This window comes from Chelonia mydas, chromosome 5, assembly GCF_015237465.2.
Source record: "Chelonia mydas isolate rCheMyd1 chromosome 5, rCheMyd1.pri.v2, whole genome shotgun sequence".
In the NCBI taxonomy this organism is placed as follows: domain Eukaryota; kingdom Metazoa; phylum Chordata; order Testudines; family Cheloniidae; genus Chelonia; species Chelonia mydas.
This window is the reverse complement of record NC_051245.2, coordinates 11655120-11680144: the sequence shown is the minus strand read 5'-3', so window position 1 is coordinate 11680144 and position 25025 is coordinate 11655120. Positions and strand designations below refer to the sequence as shown.

Genomic DNA, 25025 nt, shown 5'->3' with positions numbered 1-25025 from the left:
ACACTAACATGGCTCAGTAAATAATAATGACACTAATAAATTGCCAGTGTTGTGGATTATGAAACAGAATATCACAAGTGATCAGGCGGGACCACCAGAAAATCCATTAAACTCAATAGGGCATTAAACTCCCACTGGGCAAAGCGGGGCTTGTGGAATAATGTTTCAGTAGGCATCTCAGAAGTTAACATTCTCTTACGTCTGAGCTGATGGACATCAGATTATTTCTGTTACTCATTCTGTCCCAACAGCATCAAGTCAGCAGCTCAAAGACATACTGAAGAGCCTGTTAATTCATAAGGAATCCCACGCCTTAATATCAAGTGAACATTTAATCATGTGTCCATTTCCCTGGGACCAACTGGCCATCCACTATAGTTACTTCCATTGGAGTAATGTTTGTTCCCTGACTGCTTGTTCCCTGGTGGAGGTCATCTTTATGCATTTTCAACAGAACCAGTATTTCAATCCAATTTCAACCTTGAACACAGACCCCCTCCATCTCTCATGGCTTACTGCAGCTCACAGAATCATATGAGTCCTCCCCTGAAAGCCACATCCATGATTACCTTGCAGCTGCCTGCCCCCTTTCTCTTACTAAGCTTGGAAGCTTCTCCCCAAAATACTCACGTGTCTCTGGCAAACTGTGTGCATGTGTGTGAGAATAACGAATATGGCTGCAGAAAATCTGTATGTGTCGCTGCATCAATTTATATTGAATTTGGCCAAGGATACAATGTTGCTATTTTCTCCAGAAAACAGTGTGTGTGTGTGTGTGTGTGTGTGACCAAAAAAAATAAAAAAATCAAGGCACCCATCTACTGCTGCCTCTCTCTCTCCAAGAGATTGTGCCAGGAAAGAGCAGCTTTGATTAACAGCTGGCACTCCGCTGCTAGTGGCTGCCTGGGAAGTGGTGCTGAATTTTCTTGTGCCTTTGCCCTTACCCCTGTCCAGATGGACTCTTGCTTTCTGGGTTGCAGCTCCAGGTCCATCTTCCCCAGTACAGCTCAGATTGCAGGCAACTTGCAGTGAGTCCAGCTCAGTGTATACTGGTTCTGTGAATAGCAGATTTCCCCTATTAAATGTTGACTGGTCGGGTAGGCTTGCTTTGGATGAATCTCAGCAGAAAGCGGCACACTAGATTTTAGTTGTTTCAGTGTAAAGAATGACCCAGGAGCTTGCGAATCCAAGTACTGCATTCCTCTCCATCACTTAGAGAGGGGATCTTAAACTGTCCATTTGCTGACTGCTATGGAACTTTGACCTGACACTCCAAGAGTGACACTTAAAGTTGTGAAAAGTGTTAATAGGGCTGTCAAGCGATTAAAAAATTAATCATGATTAATCGCACTGTTAAAGAATACCATTTATTTAAATATTTTTGGATGTTTTCTACATTTTCAAATATATTGATTCCAATTACAACACAGAACACAAATACAATGTGTACAGTGCTCACTTTATATTTATTTTTTATTACAGGTATTTGCACTGTAAAAAAAACCAAAATAAGTAGTATTTTTCAATTCACCTAATACAAGTACTGTAGTGCAATCTCTATCATGAAAGTTGATCTTACAAATGTAGAATTATGTACAAAAAAACCCCCAGCATTCAAAAATAAAACATGTAAAATTTTAGAGCCTGCAAGTCCACTCAGTCCTACTTCTTGTTCAGCCAATCGCTCAGACTAACAAGTTTGTTTACATTTGCAGCAGATAATGCTGCCCATTTCTTGTTTATAATGTCACCTGAAAGTGAGAACAGGTGTTCTCATGGCACTGTTGTAGCCGGCATTGCAAGATATTTAAGTGCCAGATGCATTAAAGATTCATATGTCCATTCATGCTTCAACCATCATTCCAGGGGATATGCGTCCATGCTGATGACGGTTTCTGCTCGATAACAATCCAAAGCAGTGCGGGCCATGTTACGTATCAGATCTGTGTTCTTGGGGAACCAGGGTGCAGTAACCAACCTGTCTGACTCATGAAAGACCTTCTCCCCCCCAGCCTCTGCTTGAACCAAAGCCGATCAGAAGAAAGACTTACAAAAAGCAATGAAAAGGCAGTGGTAGACACACCTAAACCCCTCCAGACAAAGGTGACAGGATTAAGGAAACTCCCCTAGCCTCATTTGCATTGAATATGGGACAGGGAGGCATCTCCATTAGCATACAGAATGGAAAACAGAGATTCCAAGGCAAGAACCACACTGAACTCTGGGACCAGAAAAGCAGGGAAGCACTGCATGATGAGGAATCTCTGCTCCAGATGTCAATGAACCCACACACCCAACTCAGTAGTTATCAGACCAATTCTAGTAATAAATCTTTTTTTGGTATCCAAAATACTGAAGCTGCCTAATTGCACTGGGAGCTTCCTTGAAGGAACACCACCCATACCCAGGAATGATCAGCTCCTATTGTCCAGCCTGAACAAAACAACTTTGGTATACTCCCTTAAGCCATCAGTTTACCCATAAACAAATCTCGTGTTCTCCCTTGAACCATTGTTTTTTCCCTAGAAAATCCCCTACCCATGTTCAAGTAAATGTTCTGATGCCTGGATCCAAAATCTGCACTAGTTCCATTGGGACTTCATCCTCTCTTGACTGATCGTGCTGGGGGCTCTGCCTGTCTCCAGCACTCTGGACCCCCAGCTACCACCACCACCTGGGACCCCCGATGGATTCAAGCTTCATGGAGTGGTGAGAACCTAACTCTCTCTCTCGGTGTAGCCTTCTGACCCGGATGTGTATGATCAGTTATAGTTTTCTAAACCTGACTTTTGTAATCAAATTTAAGTTAGATTTAATGTTATAACTGTTTTGTATGCTTGGCTCCCTTTGTATGTACCTGGCAATAAATAATGTTCATGGTTAAGATGGTTGCTTCTCTCTCTCTCTGCAGCAACGCTCTTGTACCTAAACTAAAGATCCCTGCAGCACCCAAAAATCCTGTGGGGTTTGCTCATCTAGTGGGTTATCACCAGAACAGTTGTAACATGAAAGTAGAGATAGGGAAGTGCTGAACCTGGGGCATAATGAGGGGAGCAGCTTGGCAGTGCTGCTCGACCCAGCCTGTTGAGTCCAAGGACATATAAGGGGTCAGCTTTTGAGTGCCGAGTAACCTGGTCCTCTCACACACACATTCACAGAGCGTGTCTATCTGATTCTGGGGTTGGAAGAGCCCAGGCCTGGGGAACCAAGATCCTGCAGGATAGCTCCATTGGGAGGGAACTTGCAGAAGGGAAAAGTAGAGCTCCGTACGAGAACACAAGTGACACAAGCAGTACATTGATAGAACTACAGAAGCACCCCCACCCCCAAAGAGTAACCCTAAATCAATGAGCGTATCCCAAAAGGAACGGACAAATCTAGTAACAACCGACACGTTCATTTTCATTAGCTGAGTTAGATGCCACCAGCAGAAGGTGGATTTTCTTTTTTGGTGGTTCGAGTTCTGTAGTTTCTACATCAGAGTGTTGTTCTTTTAAGACTTCTGAAAGCATGCGCCACACCTCCTCCCTCTCAGATTTTGGAAGGCATTTGAGATTCTTAAACCTTGGGTCAAGTGCTGTAGCTATCTTTAGAAATCTCACATTGGTACCTTCTTTGCGTTTTGTGAAATCTGCAGTGAAAGTGTTCTTAAAATGAACATGTGCTGGGTTATCCTCTGAGACTGCTGTAACATGAAATATGTGGCAGAATCTGGGTAAAACAGAGCAGGGGACATACAATTCTCCCCCAAGGAGTTCAGTCAAAAATTTAATGAACACATTTTTTTAATGAGCGTCATCAGCATGGAAGCATGTCCTCTGGAACGGTGGCCAAAGCATGAAGGGGCATATGAAAGTTTAGCATATCTGGCACGTAAATAATTTACAATGTTGGCTACAAAAGGGCCATGCAAATTCCTGTTCTCACTTTCTGGTGACATTGTAAATAAGAAGAGGGCAGCATTATCTCCTGTAAATGTCAACAAACTTGTTTGTTTTAGCAATTAGCTGAACAAGAAGTAGGACTGAATGGACTTGTAGGCTCTGAAGTTTTACATTATTTTGGTTTTGAGTGCAATTATGTAACAGAAAGAAATCCACAGTTGTAAGTTGCACTTTCACGACAAAGATTTCTCTATAGCACTTGTATGAGGTGAATTGAAAAATATTTCTAGTTTACCTTTTACAGTGCAAATATTTGTAATAAAAATATACAGATTTCAATAACAAATATATATGAAAATGTAGAAAATCCAAAATATTAATACATTTCAATTGGTATCCCATTGTTTAACAGTATGATTAAAACTGTAATTTTTTTAATCATGATTAATTTTTGAGTTATTTGCATGCGTTAACTGTGATTAATCGACAGCCCTAGTTAATAACCAACACCACACTGTCTGCCTCTCCCTTGGAGAGGATTAGGTAGCCATTAACCCTCAAGGGATTTGCTGCATATTATTGTAATAGCTCTTCTGGAAAAACAACAACAAACTAGCTATTGAAGCTAAAAATAATTCAGTATATCAGAAAAGATGAAGTAAGTAATCAAAGGCCTGCAGTTCATAAAGAAAAGAAATACCATTGTTTTCCACACCAAAAGAAAAAAAATTAACTGTTACTCCAGGCTATCTACCATGATACAACACAACGTTCCCGGAAAAGGGAGAAGTGTAGAAACAGGAGGCTCTACCATAATTCCAGGCAGCCTAGCATCATGCACACTTGCTCCCGTGAAAAACCCCAACCCCAACCCATGCTACCAGGGCCGGTGCAAGGATATTTGGCGCCCTCGGCGAAACTTCCACCTTCCGCCCCGTCCCCCTCCCTCCCCCCAGACGTACACACAATTGACACAACGTATGAGCGAAATAAGGCAGCAGCAATTGCCAGAGTCTGAGATCTGAAACAACTCAACAAAAAGAGTTTGCCTCAGTCGACAACCTCCAAAACCTAGTAAATGTAGCACTATAAACAGCCTGTCAGAACGGTAACTGCTCCGCGCGATGAGAAAAATGACGTCATTGCCACTTTGTACCGTAGTAAAGCAATATGCTTGCCCCACCCACCCCCTACACTCTCCCCGAAACACAGCCCTCCCCAGAGCCCCCCGGCACACAACCCCCCTGCCTCCTCCTGGAGCCTGGCAAGGAACACAGCGTCCCCCCCACCTGCCCCCAAAACCCGGACCAGCGCACTCCGCCTTGCTCCACAGCCCCCTCCCCAGCTGGCTTGGTCCCCCCCAAAAGCCTAGCTCAGCACACAAAGAGCCCCCCCCCAGCCAGGCACACAGCCCCCCGCTACCCCTCTCTGCCTTCTCCTCAGCGGCACACAGCACCCCCCCCCGCCTTCTCTCCCTCCCAGCCTTGCTTGGCACACAGCGCCCCCCCCCGCTTTCTCCCCCATGGCACACAGCATGCCCCCCCCAGCCCTGCCCACCACACAGCTGAGTCCTGCTCCTGTCTCCAGAGCGTACCACACAGCCCCCTCCCACCCAGCTCGCCCATGCCTCAGCCTGGCCGGCCCATGGGACCCTACCCCCAGCTCCAGAGCTTGGCATACTGCCTCCCTCCCACCCTCCCCGCTTCTTCTCTCCCCCCGCCGGGCCAGCCACGCCATGCCATCCCTTCCCCCAGAGCCTGGCACACAGGATCCCCCCCTGAGCCCCTGGCACCAGCAGACCCCTGCCTCCCCCCCACACAGGGCAGAGTCCCCCGAGCAGCACATGGCGCCTCCTCTCCAACAGCCCGAGCCTTCCCCCTCACCCTGCCCCCACAGCCCGGGCGCCCAGCGCTCCCTGCCTGCTGCCTGCTTCACCTCCTTGGGTCGGGGGAGCCGGGGCTGGCACCTGCAGGGGGAGAGGCTGGGGGAGAGTGACCAGCTCAGGGGGGTGACCCCAAGCCTGACCCCCCCCCCCCCCGCCCGGCCGCCTCCCACCTGCGAGCTCGTCGCCACTCATCCCGCCGGAGCCCTTTTTGGTGCCCCCCAAATCTTGGTGCCCTAGGCGGCCGCCTATTTCACCTAGTGGTTACAGTCGCCCTGCATGGTACTACAATTGGTTTGACTTTAACCTGTGACAGCTAACACCAATGGTTCACAGTCTAACTTCATCTCTAACCTCTTCTCCCCGCCCCTGTCTCTCCCCAACAACTTCTCGTCTTGCTGTCAATATAAGCTTAACATGGTCAAAACTGAATTCTTCTTCTTGCCCTTCCCCTCCCCCCCCCCTTCCATTTCTCTCTACCTCTGTGGACAATCCCATCCTGCGTCTCACTCTCATCAAGCCTGTAACCAGCGGGTCATCTTTGGCTGTATGGTCTCTCTTGCTCCCGACATCCAGGCCATGTTCCAATAAGGACACTTTTTCCTCCATGGCACAGCTAGGTTCCAATCTCTTCACTCAGTTCGCACCACAACACCACTCATCCAGGACCTCCTCATCTCCCGTCTTGACTCCTTCAGCCTTTTGCTGTTTGACCTTCCCAGCACACACCTTGCCCCAACTGGTGCTCCTGCAAAAATCCTTTTCCTGGACCATTGTTCTGACCACATTTGTCACACCTTCATTCCCCCTTCTCCACTGCATCAAATCCAACTTTTTCGTCTCTCACAGTTTTACCCCTCCTTGCATGTCCATTCTCTTATCTTACTTTGCTGCCCCTGCTTCCTCTGCTTTGCCAGCAATGAAATCCTTCGGTGCTCATTTGTCCACTTCTTCCCACGTGACTCCAGGCTTCCTTCCATGCTGCCCTTTAGGCATGGATTAGTTTTGGAGAGGGTGTTCCATCTCTCAAACCACTACTCTTCTCCTTCAAATCCACCCTCAAGGTCCACTCTACAGCGAGGACAGCGGCAAATTGGCAGCTAGAAACAGCTAACCAGACTGGGCAAGGTCTATTTTATTTGTTTATGTCAGTGGTTCTCAAACTCGGTGTCGTGACCCCCTCAGGGGGTCATGAGGCTATTACATGATGGGTTGCAAACCCCGCTTTGCTCCAGCATTTAACATAAAATATATAAAAAAGTGTTTTAAATTTATAAGGGCTAGAATTTTAATAGTCCTTTTAAAAAGTGTTTTAAATTTACTCAGAAGGTTTGCTGTGTGAAAGGTGTCACCAATATAAAGTTTGAGAACCACTGGTTTATGTGGATCTTAAAATATATATTAATTAAAAGGCTAGAATCTAGCTGTTCACATGCTTAGTGTATATAATAATGGGCTCCTGTGGGTATTTGCCTTTTCCTCTCCCATTCACTGATTGTTCACTCTCTAAATATCAGGTACTTATATGGCCCCCTTTACTATAGTATCTGAACTCCTCATACTCTTTTAATGTATTTATCCTCACAACACCCCTGGTAAGATAGGGCAGTGCTATTTTCCCCACTTCATGGATGGGGAACTGAGGCACAAGAAACTAATTGACTTGGTCTGTGGAGAGCAGGGAAACCTAACACAGGATTCCAAAGCCCGCACCTAACATCCTAATCCCTCAGCTAGCCTTCCTGCTACCAGACACAGCGGTAAACACCACAAACGGCTGGGTATTGTGTCATATTTACTGGCCAGCTTTTTGAGGCAGGGACTGTCTCTTTCTGTGTGTGTATATAATGTCCTGCATAATGAGTCTTGATCCTGGCAGAGTCTTTTAGGAAGGGGCTGTAAAGCAAATTATAAAGATGAGTTTGTATGAGAAGGAATTCTGCCTATGAGTGTGGGGAGAAAGATATGTTTTCCCCTGAATGTCTGCTCATGTCCTATTAAAGCTAAATTCTCTTCTGCTGACTGTATAATTATATACACAACATATTCCGAGGTATACTCTCTCCTTGAAACTGTACAAAGATTCGCCTAGCAAGCACTTTCTGCCAGCAAATGTCAGTTCATACCTGCTAACTTTTGTGTGGCAAGAAAACATCAGGTGAGCCAGTCAAATAGACAAAACAGCTGTTGCTTTAATGGCTGGGGATGCAATTGAAGAATCAGGCCCAAGTGGGTGGTTTATCTTTTTGAGTCAATGACATGCACTGTGCAGAGTCTATTTCCTGGCAATTGCCCCATGTAAGTGTGAGAAGGCCACAAAAGGACTCAGTTCAGCAATCTCTACACACTCCCTCTCCAAAACAAAATCAGCATGGGATTTAAAAGAAGACGTTGCTGACTCGAGTCACAGTGTGATAATCAGCTCAGTAACAAAAGAGCAAAGAGGAGGAAAAGGTTTACAGACCCAAATGTCTGATCTGTATCTAGAGATCTGTCCCATTTACAGTAATTAAATTGATATTTACTTCTTTAGGTGTGAACAATAATGAAAAAAGCCTACACAAAAACTCCCTGTTCCCTGATGACATAACATAACACTGCCCACTTCAGCCAGGAAGTTCTTGGGTCACAACTGAGAATGCCAAACTCAGGACAACCTATTGAGAAACAGGGCAAACACAACCCAAAACTGGTGGTTATTCTTCCATAAGATATACCAAACCAGCAACAAAAATAAATTTCTGTTTCACCACACTGGCTAACAAGAAGTCATAAAAGCAGTTTCCTTGGGCATTTTAGTTCTTATGTCACCACCAAAACCACTGGATTTAGAGAGGAGCAGATCTTTACAACCAGACTTATCAAATAAAAAGGTTCTTCTGATCCCAAAGGACCAGCCACACATGCAGGTCAATACATAACTTAGATCTTACCCCAAAAATCACACTGATCCAATCCTTTAGTATCTAAAATCTAAAGGTTTATTTATAAAACGAAAGAGAGGTGAGAGTTAAAATTGGTTAAAAGAATCAAATACATACAATGAATGCAAAGTTCTTGGTTCAGGCTTGTAGTAGTGATGGAATAAACTGCTGGCTTAAGTCAAGTCTCTGGCTGCTTCCAAATCATTGGCAAATCCTCAATTCCTTGGTTAGAATGCTTCCATTAATATAAGTTTATAGCCCAGGGGCTGGAGCAGGAGAGAGGCAAAATGGAGGGGTTTCCAGGGCCTTTTATATCTTCTGCCCATGTGGCGGGAAACCCATTTTTTCAAACAAAGCCCTCAGCACAGCTAGTGGAAAATTACAGGTGGCAAGATAGTGTTTGGAGTCACATGGGCAAGTCACATATCCATACATGAAGGTTTGGACCCAGTAGAATCCATTATCAAAACCTCAAACAGCACATTTGCAGGACAGTCCATTCGGTGTAGACGATGGTCTCCCATAGTCCGTTGTCAGTTAAGTGTTTCTTGATGAGCCACTTAATTTGAATAGTGCCTCCAAGATGTGCAGGCTGAATACCTTGTGGGCGGTACCCCAGGAGCAAACATTTGAAATCCCGGTATAGAGCCAATACTTACGACTTCAAATACAGAAATGATACATGCATACAGATAGCATAATCATAACCAGCAAATCGTAACCTTTTCATAGACATCTTACATGCCACATTTTGTACAAGATTTGTTCCAAATATATAACAGTGGTTGCAACAATGATCTCTATGGTCATATTTTAATCAGATAATATAACACCCCAAAAAACATGAGTTTTTAAAAAAGACTATATGGGCAGAGAAGATGCTTTGTCTTTTGGCTTTTAAACCTCCCCTGGCCCATCCCCACTCTGTATGACAATTAGTGTTGCCCACTCCCCACATTTATTGGGTAAACGGATTCTGGCCCCTGCTGCAGGAGCTCTTACCCCATCATCTGCCCAGCCCCTGCCCAGCAATTAATTCTGCCCTGAGCCTCCAAACCAGCCCTGTTCCCCCAGTCCCCACATCAATTCTGCCTGTCCCTCCACTCCCACTGCCCAGCCCAACAGTTCAGCCTTCCAGCCTCACCAGTGCTCCTTCTGGGGCTCTTCACTCCCACTGCCCGAAGCAGGATCCCCACTGCCCCTTTCTGACTGGCTGGAGGCAGCTCCAGGGGCTCTTCCCAGGCAGGTGCTGCAGGGAGGATTAGAGGAACCCCTGCCCCACCCAATTGCTTACAGGTGGCAGGGGAGAGTAGAGCCACCCTGAGCTACTGGGTTCTTTCACTCCTCCTCCCCACCTGTGAGAATAGTTTGCTGAGGGCTGTGGGAGGGGTAGAGATCTCTGCCTGCAGCAGCTCTGATTGGTTGCTCAGCCTTAGGATGCACACAAGTGGGGGCAGACAGCCCCAGTGAGATCATTCTGAATATTGCCAGTAACAACTTTCTAAAGATAACACTTTCAGGGGATTTTCCCCCAGCCCCAAGTTTTAGTACTTGTTACTACCACCAATTCAAATGCAACATATAACTATGCATATGCACATGCTCCCCTATGGCTCTTCTCTGGGAGGATTTACCCTGCTCCGTCTATATAGGGAATGCTGTCCAAACCTTCCATAAGGCTCACTAGCTCCTTAAAGGTGGGGAACAAACCACTATCACAAGTCTACTTCAAACTCTTCCTGAATCTTTTCAAGGACAGTCTACAACGTACACAGCCTGCAGCAGTTCTAGTCCTCTTCTTCTTCTGCAAGGGGGTGAGGGAGCCTTCAGTTTAAATACAACACACTTGCAGAGTCCCCGGAACGCAACCCTTCCAGTAGACATTTCTGGACCTTGTGCTTCCCCACAGCTGAGTTCTTCAGTTTGGCTCCCACTCCCCCCAATTTATAAACTACTACATCTCCTGTTGGGTTCCCACTGGTTCCACTTTCAGAGAAGGGTTCTGGGTGTGTCCTGCCAGGCTCCTTGCCCACAATGGAAATCACCTGAATAGCTTCAAACAGCAAATGATGCCTAACGACTGCCACATACAATTTCTGCATGATTCTGGCCCATCCAGCTCTAACAGTTCTGGAAACACACAGAATACCCCCAAACAAACAAAACAGTACAGTTATTACCCTAGAGCGACTGTGGTTCTTTGAGATGTTGTAGTCAGTGTGGATCCCACCATAGGTACGCATGCACATTACTTGCGTAACACAAGATTATTTTTTTTATAACAGTGTCCGTCAGGACGTACATGCACCCTGAGCCTCTTTGTGTTCACACAGAAGGGCATGAAGGCTGGGATGGCCTTGTCCTCCCCTCAGTTCCCTTGCCTGTGTAACTGAGGACTTTGAAAAGAGTGGATGGAGGACGGATCATAGGATCCACACTGATGACAACATCTCAAACAGCTGCAGTTACTGTATGGTAAAGAACCGCACTTTCTGCTTTGAGTTGGTGTCAGTGTAGATCCCACCAGTTGTGACTGGCAAGTGGTATTCTCTTCTGGATGGCGGGTGTTGTATCATGATCGGTGGAACTCAGAGTCAGAGGGCCCGTGTTCTCTGCAAGGACTGTTATTGACGGGGCACCAGGAAACACAGGGAGTTAGGCTGGAAGCAACTCAGCCACATGAAGAGCAGAGCACAGGGTCTAACAACTTTCCACTTGTTCAAATCTGCATTTGGCTTCACTCTTTGCAAATGAAACATGTGGCCAGTGCTTGAGCTGTGAGTTCTCTGCAGTGCAGAGGCTGGCAGCGTGAGCCATGGCACACGGTCTGCAGCCCTCCAGAGGCCAGGTACAAACCTAGCCCAGACGTGGATCTGGTGGAAGGAGGCGTTTGAGCCGTACAAAGACCTGGCCACGCAGGAGGATGACAACAGCAGGAAAGTAAGACTATTATTTTGCCTTATTGGGGAATGAGGCAGAGAGATCTGTGCATTCAGAAGCTCGGCACTGCCTCAAGGCTCACAGCAGACCTAGGAGCTGCAGGGAACCCATTTCTCCACAAAGTCGAACGAAACTGTGGACCAACACCGGCTGTTAACTAGCAACCAGTCTGAAGGGGAGGGGAGGTTCCCAATCCTACTGCTTTACGCACACTGCCTGCTACATATGATTTTGGGGACTGGACAGACTCCTTAATTCGGGACTCAGCACTTGAAATAACCACTTGCAGAAGCAGCTGCTCCGGGAAGGCAATCTCACATTACACAGATGCTTAGACATGGGGCATGCAGCGAAAGCCTCAAGAAAAAGGAAGGAAAGCCCTAGGAGGCACAGCACCATCAGAAATACAGGCAGGGAGACAGCAGCAAAAGAGAGCAGCTGCTCATGGTTCTATACCCTTAGAGATATGCACTGAGGGTGAGAGCAGCTAGCAGAGCAATGCCCCACACTAGAGCAGCATTGCTGTTTTGGGGACCACCCAGAACAGTAAGGGTTCTGTCACTGCCTGCCTTGCAACTTTGGGTGCCTTGAAACTATGCTGCTAGAGTCTTGACACCAGTAGCCAGCCCATAAGCATAAAGGTCTCACCCTGTCTTCCACCAGCCTTGTTACTTTCTCCTCACAAGGTGCCCCTAATATCTCTTCTGGTCCTGAGTCTCCCCCAGGTTCTTAACTACCAGACACTTGGACGTTTCCCATCTGGTTCGTCACCCCTGAAGGTGTGAAACCTGCTCCCCCGTCTCACCTCCAGTTATCAGTTCGCTTTGGTACACACACTCCACACAGTCTATTTTCCGGAGACCTGCTTAGGGTAAAAATAAACACAACATTTAATTCATAGAAAAAGCATGGATTCAAAAATGAAATAGTAAGGAGAAGCAAACGCATACAGGTTACACAGAAAATTAACCTAATGATGCAACTTCAGGCTTTACACTTCTACATTAAATAAATTCCCTTTTCCACTACAAGTTCCCTCTTGCCTTTGAGCAGTTTCCTGGCATGTCTCCTCGCCCAAGAGGGGATCCAACATTCACAGATAGCCCCCCTCCTTCAGAACTGTCCCTCAGTTCTCCTTTTGGAAAGGTTGTTTTTTTTCCTAGCGCCCCCACTTCCTGGCATGATGATTCATGGTTATTTAGGGTGAGGAAATTCTAGTAGGAATGTCTCAAATTGTTTTCCCTTTAAGCCTAATGGCCCATCATGTGTCTTTCCCTGGGTGGTACAATGCAGGTGCTTGGCGCTAGTCTTGTCTGGTTGGAGAGGCAGGCCCTCCCTGCTTGGCTGATCATCGCCCTACTGTGAGGTGGAGGTAAAGCTTTCTGGACTCAGTTTTCTATATATATAAATTCATAATCACAGTCTGCAGACGTATCTCATAATGACCATAAAGTTCAGAATGTTACAAATTTTCATAGAAACTTTACTCAACATATATTTATATCCAGTAATATTGTATACAATCAATTGATTCAATTGCTTAATCTTTGTGGTTCAGTCCCCCGTTCTTCTTTCGCGTGTCTGAACCCTGATTGTCACACAAGGCATATGGCCACAAGGCAATGGGATCCCTCAGGCTGACTTGGACTTGGACTAGAGTACGCCCTTTACAACGAGCAGGCAGAATCTAATTACGTACCGTGAGAGCATAAGGCAGCCTATAGGAAAATGTGACCTCATAGTAACTATCCTGCAAATAACAGGTGGAATCATTGATGGACCTATTCTCTATGAACTTGTCTGGTTCTTTTTTGGACCCTGTTATATTCGTGGCCTTCATAACATCTTCTGGGAAAGACAGGTTGACTGTGCGTTGTGTGAAGAAATACATCCTTTTGTTTGTTTTGAACCTGCTGCCTATTAATTTCATTTGGTGACCCCTAGTTCTTGTATTATGAGAAGGAGTAAATAACACTTCCTTATTTACTTTCTCCACCCCAGTCTTTCTCCACCCAACAAATCATGTTCATCTACGTGTCTGATAATTCTGTTCTTTACTATAGTTTCAACCAATTTGCCTGGTACCGAAGTTAGGTTTACTAGCCTGTAATTGCCAGAATCGCCTCTGGAGCCTTTTTAAAAATTGGAGTTATATTAGCTATCCTCCAGTCATCTGGTACAGAAGCTGATTTAAATGATAGTTTATAATACCACAATATGAGAGCATTTGCCCTTGCTGACATGTCAAGTGCACAATGTTTAATGAAGGTCAGAGAGTTATACTCCATGTGGCTGCCTTACAACTATGTGAGATCAGCAACAAGGTTGCCTTCACTCTGGTGGCATGCGCTTTGAAATTCAGAGGCAGATGCTCGCCAGCCAGCTGATGACAGGTGGCAATTCACTGTGCACTCTACTTGGAGAGTCTCGTTAAGAAGATCGGCTGGCCTATTGATACACCTGATATGGCCACAAAGACCAGGACTAAGAGACAGAAGGGCTAGTCCTGTCTAGGAAGTAGAATAGAGCTCTAGAAACAACCAAAGTGTGAAGTTTTGTTTTCTCCTGGAAGAGAGAAGTTTTTGGAAAGAAGCTCAGCATGGTGACTGACTGATTCACGTGGAATTCTGAGACTAACCTGGGAATGAACTTGGGGGGTGATCTCCAGTGCAGACATGTGCGTTACACTATTATAAGGCCAAACAAGTTGACTTTAGATAAATGGAAATGGGCGTAGAGCTTGTTCAACTATGCATTAAAAATTATTTGTTTGACAAAGTCAGCCCTTTTTTTCCCATTCCAGCGTTCACAATTTTTCCAAATGTCTTCATGATTCAGAATGGCTTGATCAACAGCTTATGAACCTATTGAAGTTATCTACTGTTTGCAAACTACTTATGGAAAGCATACTCCATATTAGGAACATGCATTTTGATTTTTGCAATTGGTCATTTAAGTCACATGGTGTTGTTTCTGTTTCCTGATTGGCTGACCTGGCCAGGGAGGCAGGCAGAACTGGAGGAATGGGGAGGGGGTACATCTAAAGCTGTGGAAGTTCCTCTAGCCCTCATGTGCATCTTTTCCATAACCAGGTTGCTCAGACTGGGCACTGTGCTCTGGGGTGGGTCCCAAGGACCAAATCTTTTTGAAGTGAATGCAGGTTTTGCTACTGACTTTGGTAGGAACAGGATTTAGTCCTAACAACTGGTGATATTGTGCTACTTCCTGCCGATTGGGGGCAAAATGATCAGTGGTCTTTACCACAATTCCTGCACATTTCTTTGTTCTGCACTTAGGGTGAACTTCAACCCTTTGTAGCCATCACAAGTCTTATGAAACCCAAGGAGTCAAGTTAGACATCAGAGGTTCAGGGGCCTTGTGTTGGCCTTCTGTCTGGGCCTCTTTATGAGATATCTTCCCAATGACACACTAAAATGGACACACTCCCTGTAATTTCCTGTGGCATTGCCCATAGCGTTTCACTTTTCCTACCCATGGCTCTTACTTATAGACAAACAACTTAATACCTAAGGAAACTAAACAATTGTTATGGGGTACGTCTGGTAAATTAACCCTAAAATGTTGCCCAATGTTGGAGGTAAAATAAAAAGAAGAAAATCCCAGCTGACTGAAACTCTAAAAACCTATATCCATCCTAGACAGATAAAGAAAAAGGGAATACCAAAACAGATTTATCCCTGCCTGTGGCCAATGATTTCCATATAGAGTGTAAAAAAAAAAAAGGAGTACTTGTGGCACCCTTAGAGACTAACCAATTTATTTGAGCATAAGCTTTCGTGAGCTACAGCTCACTTCATCGGATGCATACTGTGGAAAGTGTAGAAGATCTTTTTATACACACACAGCATGAAAAAATACCGTATTTTGTGTGTATAAAAAGATCTTCTACACTTTCCACAGTATGCATCTGATGAAGTGAGCTGTAGCTCACGAAAGCTTATGCTCAAATAAATTGGTTAGTCTCTAAGGTGCCACAAGTACTCCTTTTCTTTTTGTGAATACAGACTAGCACGGCTGTTACTCTGATACCTGTCATATAGAGTGTGTGTCTGAAAACAGTGACAACCCTACGTAAAGGAATGAGTCACTTCCTTAAATTCCAGACAAGTCATATGTAGTAAGAGGCGCTCCTCCTATATGAGTTCACCCTGAAGCCATAGTCACAGGAGAAAGGGAACCAATTAGGACCCCAACATGAATTCATGACATATAATTTTATTGGGAAAGAATATTGGGTTTGGAAATCAGATATAATAACTGCTCCTCCCGCTGCTCCTATGGATGAGAATAGGTATTATGCCTAACCATCAGATCCTTTTTTTGTATGGACAATAAACCTTTCTACCTATTTTGGCAGGATCTTGCCTTAGTGCTGCCTTCTGACCCTTCAGAAACTGTTGGATATTTTATTCAGGACGCTCATAAGTAAGGTTTAAAAAGGCAGCTGTATTGCTGACCGTGTAACAAACCCGTATAATGGCTGGCCACACCCTCCCTTTCCAAATAAAGGGAGTCGCTCTATAAAAACAAAGGCCAGGGGCATTACTGATCAGTTTTCCCAAGGGAATTTCTTCAAATTTCAAGATTGATTTTGGCCTTGTTGATGAGACCATCCCAAACTAATGCTGATGAAACAGTAATACCTCAGCAGCATTTAGTCTGTGTGTAATCTAGTGCATGTTACAAAGTTGTATTCATGTTTGAAACCTTCCTCCTAACCCATACACATAAGCTGTGTGGGGGTTAGAGAACATGTAGCTGCCATGTTTGGGACAGGAAGCTTACCCACATTTATGCAGACCCTGGCTTCAGTAGGTCCTGCCCCAGAAAGGTCTGTGGAATGGTCTCCCAATGGATTTGGGGGCAGAAACAGGTGTTAACATCTGATTCCCCCTCGATAGACAGGTTTTTTCATCCTGAACCAAGCACTCTGGAAGTCAGAATTTAGCCCATAGTAAACTCGTTAGGTGGGATTATGGGTAAAACACACTAAAATTCAAGTAAATGAAGCTGGCTAGCGCTAGCATTTCCTCTGCATCCGAACAGAGGGATCAAAGAGCACCATCCCTCTAGATCATCTAGCCCTGGGGCTTACATGAGCAAATTAACTTATGATAAAATATGCCACTAAAATAGGAGCTAATAGGGACATAGCATGGCCTAGAGTCAGTAGACCTGGGTTCTAGGCCCAGGTCTTCCCGCTGACCTGCTGGGTAACCTCTGTTAAGCCACTTCACCTCTCTCTGGCTGTTTCCCCTCCCATCCTGGGCCCATCTTGTCTATTTAGATTGTAAGCTTATCTTGTGTTTGTATCATATACAGTATATGGTATAATATAGACTATATTATAATATATAATAAAATATAAGCCATTGTCATTTTCCCAAATGCCACCGTCAATACTTACAATTGTCATGGACAAAATTGAGTCATCTATGAGGTACGGGATCTCAAGAACCATGTTTCCGATGGTGAAGAGCAGCAAGAGCCTGAAAATACTGGAGATGATTATTGTCCACCATCTTCTTCCATGTACTGTGGTTTACACCAATTGCAAAGTGATTTGATCCCCATAGCTAGCTTTTTGATAGCTTTTTGCTTAAGGTGGCAAATCAGGCCCACTCTTCTAAGGCGAGGAAGTGATTTTTCTTGTTCTACCCATTATTATTTCATTTCACGAGAAAAAACTTCCCATGCCTCGCACAAACTGAAGTCTAGGTTTCTGCTGTTACAAAGATTCTCTTGCAAGAGATAAACAGTGGGGCTGTCACCTGGATATTAAACTGGTTCCAGAACCTCCCTTCCCACCCGCCCCATTTAGGAAACTATGGATGCTTATTCCAAATCATCACACCATATCATTTAACAATGTTTGGCAAGTTTTATTTATTAAATATTTTCCAACAAAAGCCTGTAAGGCAACAGAAGAGTAAAGCGTAAAATACATTTGACTTAATTGGCAGCAACAGACTGCATGCGTCAGAAGGAATTAACCTCCAATAAAGCAGGATGTGCAGGAAACACAATGTACTCTTTTGATATGGTATTTCAAAGCTACCATTTCCTGGAACAGAGGCAGATAGATACACAGGTTGGCTGAGACTGGGAAAGGCTATCAGATTTATGTGCATGCAGTAATTCTCCAAAGCTTTCACTCACATACACTTCTAGGAGTCTAATGAGAAATTTGAACATTCTGTCACTGCATCAGGTCATTATGCACAATGTACTTTGTAATGATTTTCTCAGCATCTGAATCTAAGTCAGGTGGAACAAAGTTGGGGTTTCCCCCTCCTCCTCTTCCTCTGGTTAAACCACAACATCCTTGCTCCATCTGTGCTCTGAAAACCTGATGATCCCAGTGACAGGAATGTCACAAAGACATTTTCCTGGACCAATATAACCCCCACCCAAGTGCTTATGGGTGGGATTTTTAAATGCACCAAAGAGAGACAGGAGCAAAGTCTCCTTGAAAGTGGGACTTTCAAAAATCCCACCCCAGGGGAATGAATACCAATGTTTGAAAACTATTGAGAGGTAGTTTAGCAGAGAGAGGATTTCATTGCATGTTATTTTGGAGGCAATGAAGGATGGGGGTAGTGGCAGCATCTGGCGGCAATAAACGAAGGAAATAAAAAAAATCGTATCCTGGTTTTAAGACTCATTTCCACTATGCTGTGTATACTACAGTGTCTCTTTTTTCATCGTTAAAAAAATTAAGAAAATTGCAAACCTAGACAGACTATCCTGTTGTGAACGCCGTAATAAAAACGAGCTCTTAGATAGCACCTTTGATACAAGGATCTCCCAACCCTTAACCAATGTTAATTGACACTCCTGCAGAGTCAGCAAGCATTACAAATGGTAAACTGAGACAAGCAGAAAAAGACTAGGGCTCCGTGGAAGTCATTGGGAGCAGAAATGGGCCAAATCACTCAGTGAGATTGCCATTTGGAAGACTGAACCTGTGTCTGGATAGATCAGTTTGTTTTCATTTGAAATAAAAATGTGTAAGCATAAAATAATAAAGATGAGACGATGGCAACTCAAGCAGACCCCATAACACCAAACACTGGGAGGGTGGATCCTCAACTGATATAAGCTGTCCTGGCTCCCACGGGGAAGATGCTCAGCTGGGGTAAATTGCCAAAGCTTTGTTGATTTCAATGGAGTTATGACAGTTCACACCAGCAGAGGATGCACCCGTTGTAGGCTCTGGCTGTAAGGAGGGTTTGGTACAACTGCAATCTTTGTTACCACACCTACGTCGTCATCACATGGTGACCATTGACCAGGATTCTGGGACACCGGTAAGTGTCAATACTTCAACTTGGAAAGATTAATTACTTTAAAAGAAATATAAATAAGCAGTTTAAAGAGAGATGGTTGTGGACTAATGATCATTAACTGCTCAACATTAAAGCTGGGGCTGGTTCATGAGAATAAATAATGGGTGATGTGTCAGCTTGGAAAGCAAGTGATAAACTCCTCATAAGCGAGCAGGCTGCCTCCTCTTCTCACTGATGCAACCCTCATTTTTTATGCTCTCTCCATGACCTACATCTTCATACCCTTCAGTCTCTCTCCCTCCCTCCCTCCCTCTGCCAAATGTCCTTTTGTGTCTCTGAGCTCATTTCTGCCAGTGCTACCCCTTCAAATTTCAGAGTATCAGCCATGTTAGTCTGTATTCGCAGACTAAAAGAAAAGGAGTACGTGTGGCACCTTAGAGACTAACAAATTTATTAATTTAATAAATTTGTTAGTCTAAGGTGCCACACGTACTCCTTTCCCCTTCAAATGTGCTCTTTTCGCTGCCTTCTTGAAAACAGAGTGCTTTTCTTTGTCATTATTTTCAGTGTTGCTCTGCCCGATCATCATCACTGGCTTCCTTCAGAGCTCACTTTTAATCCCTTTTCTAATTGGGTTCCTGCCATGATCACAAAATCCCCCCTCAAACATTCTTGCGCGCACTCTCTGTCTCACCTGCCTTTACCTTGTCAGCAGATTGGGGTTTGTTCATCATTTGTCTGCTTGAAATAGGTATAGTTTCGGTACATAAAGGGAAAGGGAGAACGAAAAAGAGACATTTGAGTACACAAATAACAGTACAGAAGGCTCAGTTAAAAAGACATTGGGTGAAATCTTGGCCCCAGTAAAGTCAGTGGCAAATCTCTCATTGTCTTCAATGGAGCCAGGATTTCAACCATTATATATAGCTTAACTTTAAAAGCCAGATTGGAATCGTCCATCACGTGGATGTGTGTGGGGGCACACAAGAAGTCTCCTCTCTCATCCGCCACCAAATGATTGCATAAATCACCCAAAAGCCAGTCAAAACAGTGGAGCAGGGATTGCTCATCCCTTGTAGAGCAAATCACCTGTAAAGGACCAGAAAAGCAGCAGGGCCATCCCGCCATGCAATGGTCCACAGACCAAGGCCAGCACAATACAAGACAAATCCATGCTGGCCAAGTGGCTGCTACAGAATTCACCTACCTTCTGAGCACCAAACAGCCACGGGAGTTGTGTTTCCTGGGGAACAAATGGTATCAGAGTGTTGATGCGGTTCCACGCTTCCCACCACCTAGGGCTTTGTGCCATTTGCACAATAGAGCACTCAAAATGTGTAAGACTCACAATAGGTTCCAGAACAATGAGTAAATGTCCTCAATGCCTAGTGTACCTTTCATTCCCTAAGATCCTGCCTCCATAGTTGCTTGCTAGAACCCTGCTACTCCCCAGTTGCCCAATTCTGATCTCATTTTGGTAGCCCCATTGACTTTCCTGGAGTAATGTGGTTTCAGAATATATTATCTGTTGTCTGCTGTCTTCTAACAAAACTCTATATTCTTAAACATAAGAATGGCCATACTGGGTCAGACCAAAGGTCCATCCAGCCCAGTATCCTGTCTACTGACAGTGGCCAATGCCAGGTGCCCCAGAGGGAGTGAACCTAACAGGTAATGATCAAGTGATCTCTCTCCTGCCATCCATCTCCACCCTCTGACAAACAGAGGTTAGGGACACCATTCCTTACCCATCCTGGCCAATAGCCATTAATGGACTTAACCTCCATTAATTTATCCAGTTCTCTTTTAAACCCTGTTATAGTCCTAGCCTTCACAACCTCCTCAGGCAAGGAGTTCCACAGGTTGACTGTGCGCTAAGCGAAGAAGCATCATAGAATCATAGAATATCAGGGTTGGAAGGGACCTCATGAGGTCATCTAGTCCAACCCCCTACTCAAAGCAGGACCAATCCCCAACTAAATCATCCCAATCAGGGCTTTATCAAGCCTGACCTTAAAAACCTCAAAGGAAGGAGATTCCACCACCTCCCTAGGTAACCCATTCCAGTGCTTCACCACCCTCCTAGTGAAAAAGTTTTTCCTAATATCCAACCTAAACCTCCCCCACTGCAACTTGAGACCATTACTCCTTGTTCTTGTATTGTGGGGCCCAAAACTGGACACAGTACTCCAGATTGGTCCTGCTTTGAGCAGGGGGTTGGACTAGATGACCTCCTGAGGTCCTTTCCAACCCTGATAGTCTATGATTCTATGAGGCCTCACCAGTGTTGAATGGAGGGGAACGATTACATCCCTCCATCTGCTGGCAATGCCCCTACTTATACAGTCCAAAATGCCGTTAGCCTTCTTGGCAACAAGGGCACACTGTTGACTCATATCCAGCTTCTCGTCCACCATAACCCCTAGCTCCTTTTCTGCAGAACTGCTGCCCACCCATTCAGTCCCTAGCCTGTAGCATGGGATTCTTCCGTCCTAAGTGCAGAACTCTGCACTTGTCTTTGTTGAACCTCATCAGATTTCTTTTGGCCCAATCCTCTAATTTGTCTAGGTCCCTCTGTATCCTATTCCTACCCTCAAGCGTACCTACCACTTCTCCCAGTTTAGTGTCATCTGCAAACTTGCTGAGGGTGCAGTCCACGCCATCCTCCAGATCATTAATGAAGATATTGAACAAAACCGGCCCCAGGACTGACCCTTGGGGCACTCCACTTGATACCGGCTGCCAACTAGACATGGAGCCATTGATCACTACCCATTGAGCCTGACGATCTAGCCAGCTTTCTATCCACCTTATAGTCCATTCATCCAGCCCATACTTCTTTAACTTGCTGGCAAGAATACTGTGGGAGACCGTATCAAAAGCTTTCCTAAAGTCAAGGAATAACACGTCCACTGCTTTCCCCTCATCCACAGAGCCAGTTATCTCATCATAGAAGGTAATTAGATTAATCAGGCATGGCTTGCCCTTGGTGAATCCATGCTGACTGTTCCTGATCACTTTCCTCTCCTCTAAGTGCTTCAAAACTGATTCCTTGAGGACCTGCTCCATGATTTTTCCAGGGACTGAGGTGAGGCTGACTGGCCTGTAGTTCCCCTCCTCCCCATGCTGTGCTGCCATGTGCAGTAGTCTGGGAGCTGACCTTGTTCGTGAAGACAGAGGCAAAAAAAGCATTGAGTACATTAGCTTTTCCCCCCATCCTCTGTCACTAGGTTGCCTCCCTCATTCAGTAAGGGACCCACACTTTCCTTGACTTTCTTCTTGTTTCTAACATACCTGAAGAAACCCTTCTTGTTACTCTTAACATCTCTTGCTAGCTGCAACTCCAGGTGTGATTTGGCCTTCCTGATTTCACTCCTGCATGCCTGAGCAATATTTTTATACTCCTCACTGGTCATTTGTCCAATCTTCCATTTCTTGTAAGCTTCTTTTTTGTGTTTAAGATCAGCAAGGATTTCACTGTTAAGCCAAGCTGGTCGCCTGCCATATTTACTATTCTTTCTACACGTCGGGATGATTTGTTCCTGTAACCTCAATAAGGATTCTTTAAAATACAGCCAGCTCTCCTGGACTCCTTTCCCCCTCATGTTATTCTCCCAGGAGATCCTGCCCATCAGTTCCCTGAGGGAGTCAAAGTCTGCTTTTCTGAAGTCCAGGGTCCGTATTCTGCTGCTTTCCTTTTATTTTTTTTAAACCTGCTGCCCATCAATTTCATTTGGTGGCCCCTAGTTCTTAAATTATGGGAACAAGTAAATAACTTTTCCTTATTCACTTTCTCCACACCACTCAGGATTTTATAGGCCTCTATCATCTCCCCCCTTAGTCTCCTCTCTTCCAAGCTGAAAAGTCCTAGCCTCTTTAATCTCTCCTCATATGGGACCCTTTCCAAAATAGTAGGCTGTCTCTTACTGGCATCAAAGCGACAACAATACTTTGTACTTCTATAGCATAAGTCATCTGAGGGTCTCAAAACATTTTCCAAAGGTGAGCAGCATTATCCTTGTTTGACAAATGGGAGAAACAAAGCACAGAAAGATTAAGGGGCAGCTCCTCAATGGCTGCAAACTGGTATTGAAATCAATGGAGGGTGCACAAGCTAAGGATTTGGTCCTAAATGACAGAGTAGCTCAGTAGTACAGGTGGGGTGTAATCCGGTCTCCATGGACGTCAGTGTCAAAACTCCATGCAATCATCATCATCTGTTGTGGGGAACATTGCCTAGTGGTCAGGGATTAGGCCCTATGGGAGTGTGGTCGGGGAGCCAAGGCCCTTGTACTCCACTGGGCTCGGGCCCAGGGCCTTGTGTGGCCTACCAAAGGGTCTGGCACAAAGGAGAACCTTAAGATTGCCCTCCTTGGGCTACTTCCTACAACTTCTCCAGTGTCCAAAGTTCACAGTCTGTAACTGGAAAATGTGGAGGGGGTCAGTTCCCCACTTGACACCTCTTCACGGCCAAGCATGGCATGGTGGCACTCTCCCTCTTCGGGTGGCAGTTGTTTCCTCTCATGCCAGGTCAGGTCAGTTCCAAGTCTCTCTCCTTCTGGGATAGTCCATAAACAAAACAAGGGAAGTTAACACAAACAAACTGAGTCAATATTCAAGAGGGGGAAATGTCTCCCTCTCACCGTGTATCAGAATCAGGTCCCTCTTTCCTCTGGGAGGGACCTTCAGGCAGTTGTTGATAGGAGAGATCCTGCTTTCGCTCAGGAGCTGCAAGGTAAAGGTTCTTTCTCTTCCCTGGTCTGCCCACAAATGAGCTGCTCTGCTCCCTTTTAACTCCTCCTTCAGCCTGTGAATCTCTTACAGGTGTGTGTGTGTGGTGGGGAGAGGGCTGGAATCTCCTGAACCCTTTGTTGCCCAGTGTGGGGTTTGTATACCCTCTCACACTCCCACAGATTTCAGCAGGGCCAGCTTTCACCCTGAGTCTGTTGACTACTCTAGTGTAATGGAGGAATTTGTAGAGCACCTCTGTAATAGTTATAGATGGGCAGGAAATGGTTCCCCTCTCCAGCAAATATTTTAGAGAATTGAAAAATGCTGACCATCCCAAATGGGGACAAAATCATTAATCTCAAAAAAAAATTGTGAATTAAAAAATTGGGGGGGAAAATCAGGTCAGGTCAAGCAAAATGTTTCATTTAGATTTCAATGTTTTCTTTCTTTCAGTATAATTAGCTTAATTTTTTTAAAAAAAGTTGGAATTTTTCATATTGAAAATGTTTAAATTTTTTAGACACTTTAAAAAGAAATTCCTCACTTTCAAATTGGGAGATTTGTCAAAACCGACCCTGTTCCCTGTTTTATAAATGGTTTCAATTTTGAACTGGCATTTTTCAAGAAAAAAATGATTAATCAAAAAATGCCCATCCAACCCGAGTGTTTCTAAGCATCACTGATATATTAATGCTTTCTATTATAAGCCTCAAAAATCAACCTCTTACATCTCGTGTTGATTTGTCCCTACCAGTAATTCTCACAGGTCACATAAAAAAAAGACCGAGAGGTCATTTGGTACATCGCTACCAAATCTGACAGTCATGCAGATTCTCAGTTCTCCCCAAAGGTGTTGTGTAAAAGGGTTTTATTTTCACACCATGGTTTCTATACTTTCTTGTAAACAGTAGTTCCTGGCTTCAATTTTAGCTCTGTGTTGATGTAGTCTCTAATTGCACATATAGGGCCAAACATATATGTTTTTACATGTAGCTGTTCTCTAAAAATGCTAATCACTTGCAATATCATGGTACACTGAAGGGTCTTATCCTTGTTTCCACTAAGGTCAATGGGCGTCTTGCCATTGATTCAATGATAGTGGGATTGGCCTCACATTGTGTGCATGTTTGCTTGCACACATCAAAAAAAGACATGGTCATGAGCCTCTAGTCATGCTGCTTATAGAACTTCCATTGACTCAAACGGAGTGCAACTTGTGGTATGGCCGAGGAATTGGAACCTCATTTGTGCAGATTAGTCCAGGGCCACACTGTCCCCTTGGAAAACCCACAGGCGGTTGCTTTGGGGGAACGAATCTCTGTGGGGAACCCAACGTGAAGCTCTCAACACATTT

The 25025-nt window shown here is 44.8% G+C and overlaps 1 long non-coding RNA gene across 1 annotated transcript in view; it reads right to left on the bottom strand.

The window, feature by feature from the left end:
- The window catches only part of LOC122465841, a 60141-nt gene extending 49796 nt beyond the window's left edge, over positions 1-10345 (bottom strand). The window contains exon 1 of the long non-coding RNA XR_006290941.1: positions 9835-10345. This is a non-coding gene — a long non-coding RNA (uncharacterized LOC122465841). The remainder of the gene's footprint in view (positions 1-9834) is intronic.
- Between the last annotated feature and the right edge of the window lie 14680 nt (positions 10346-25025).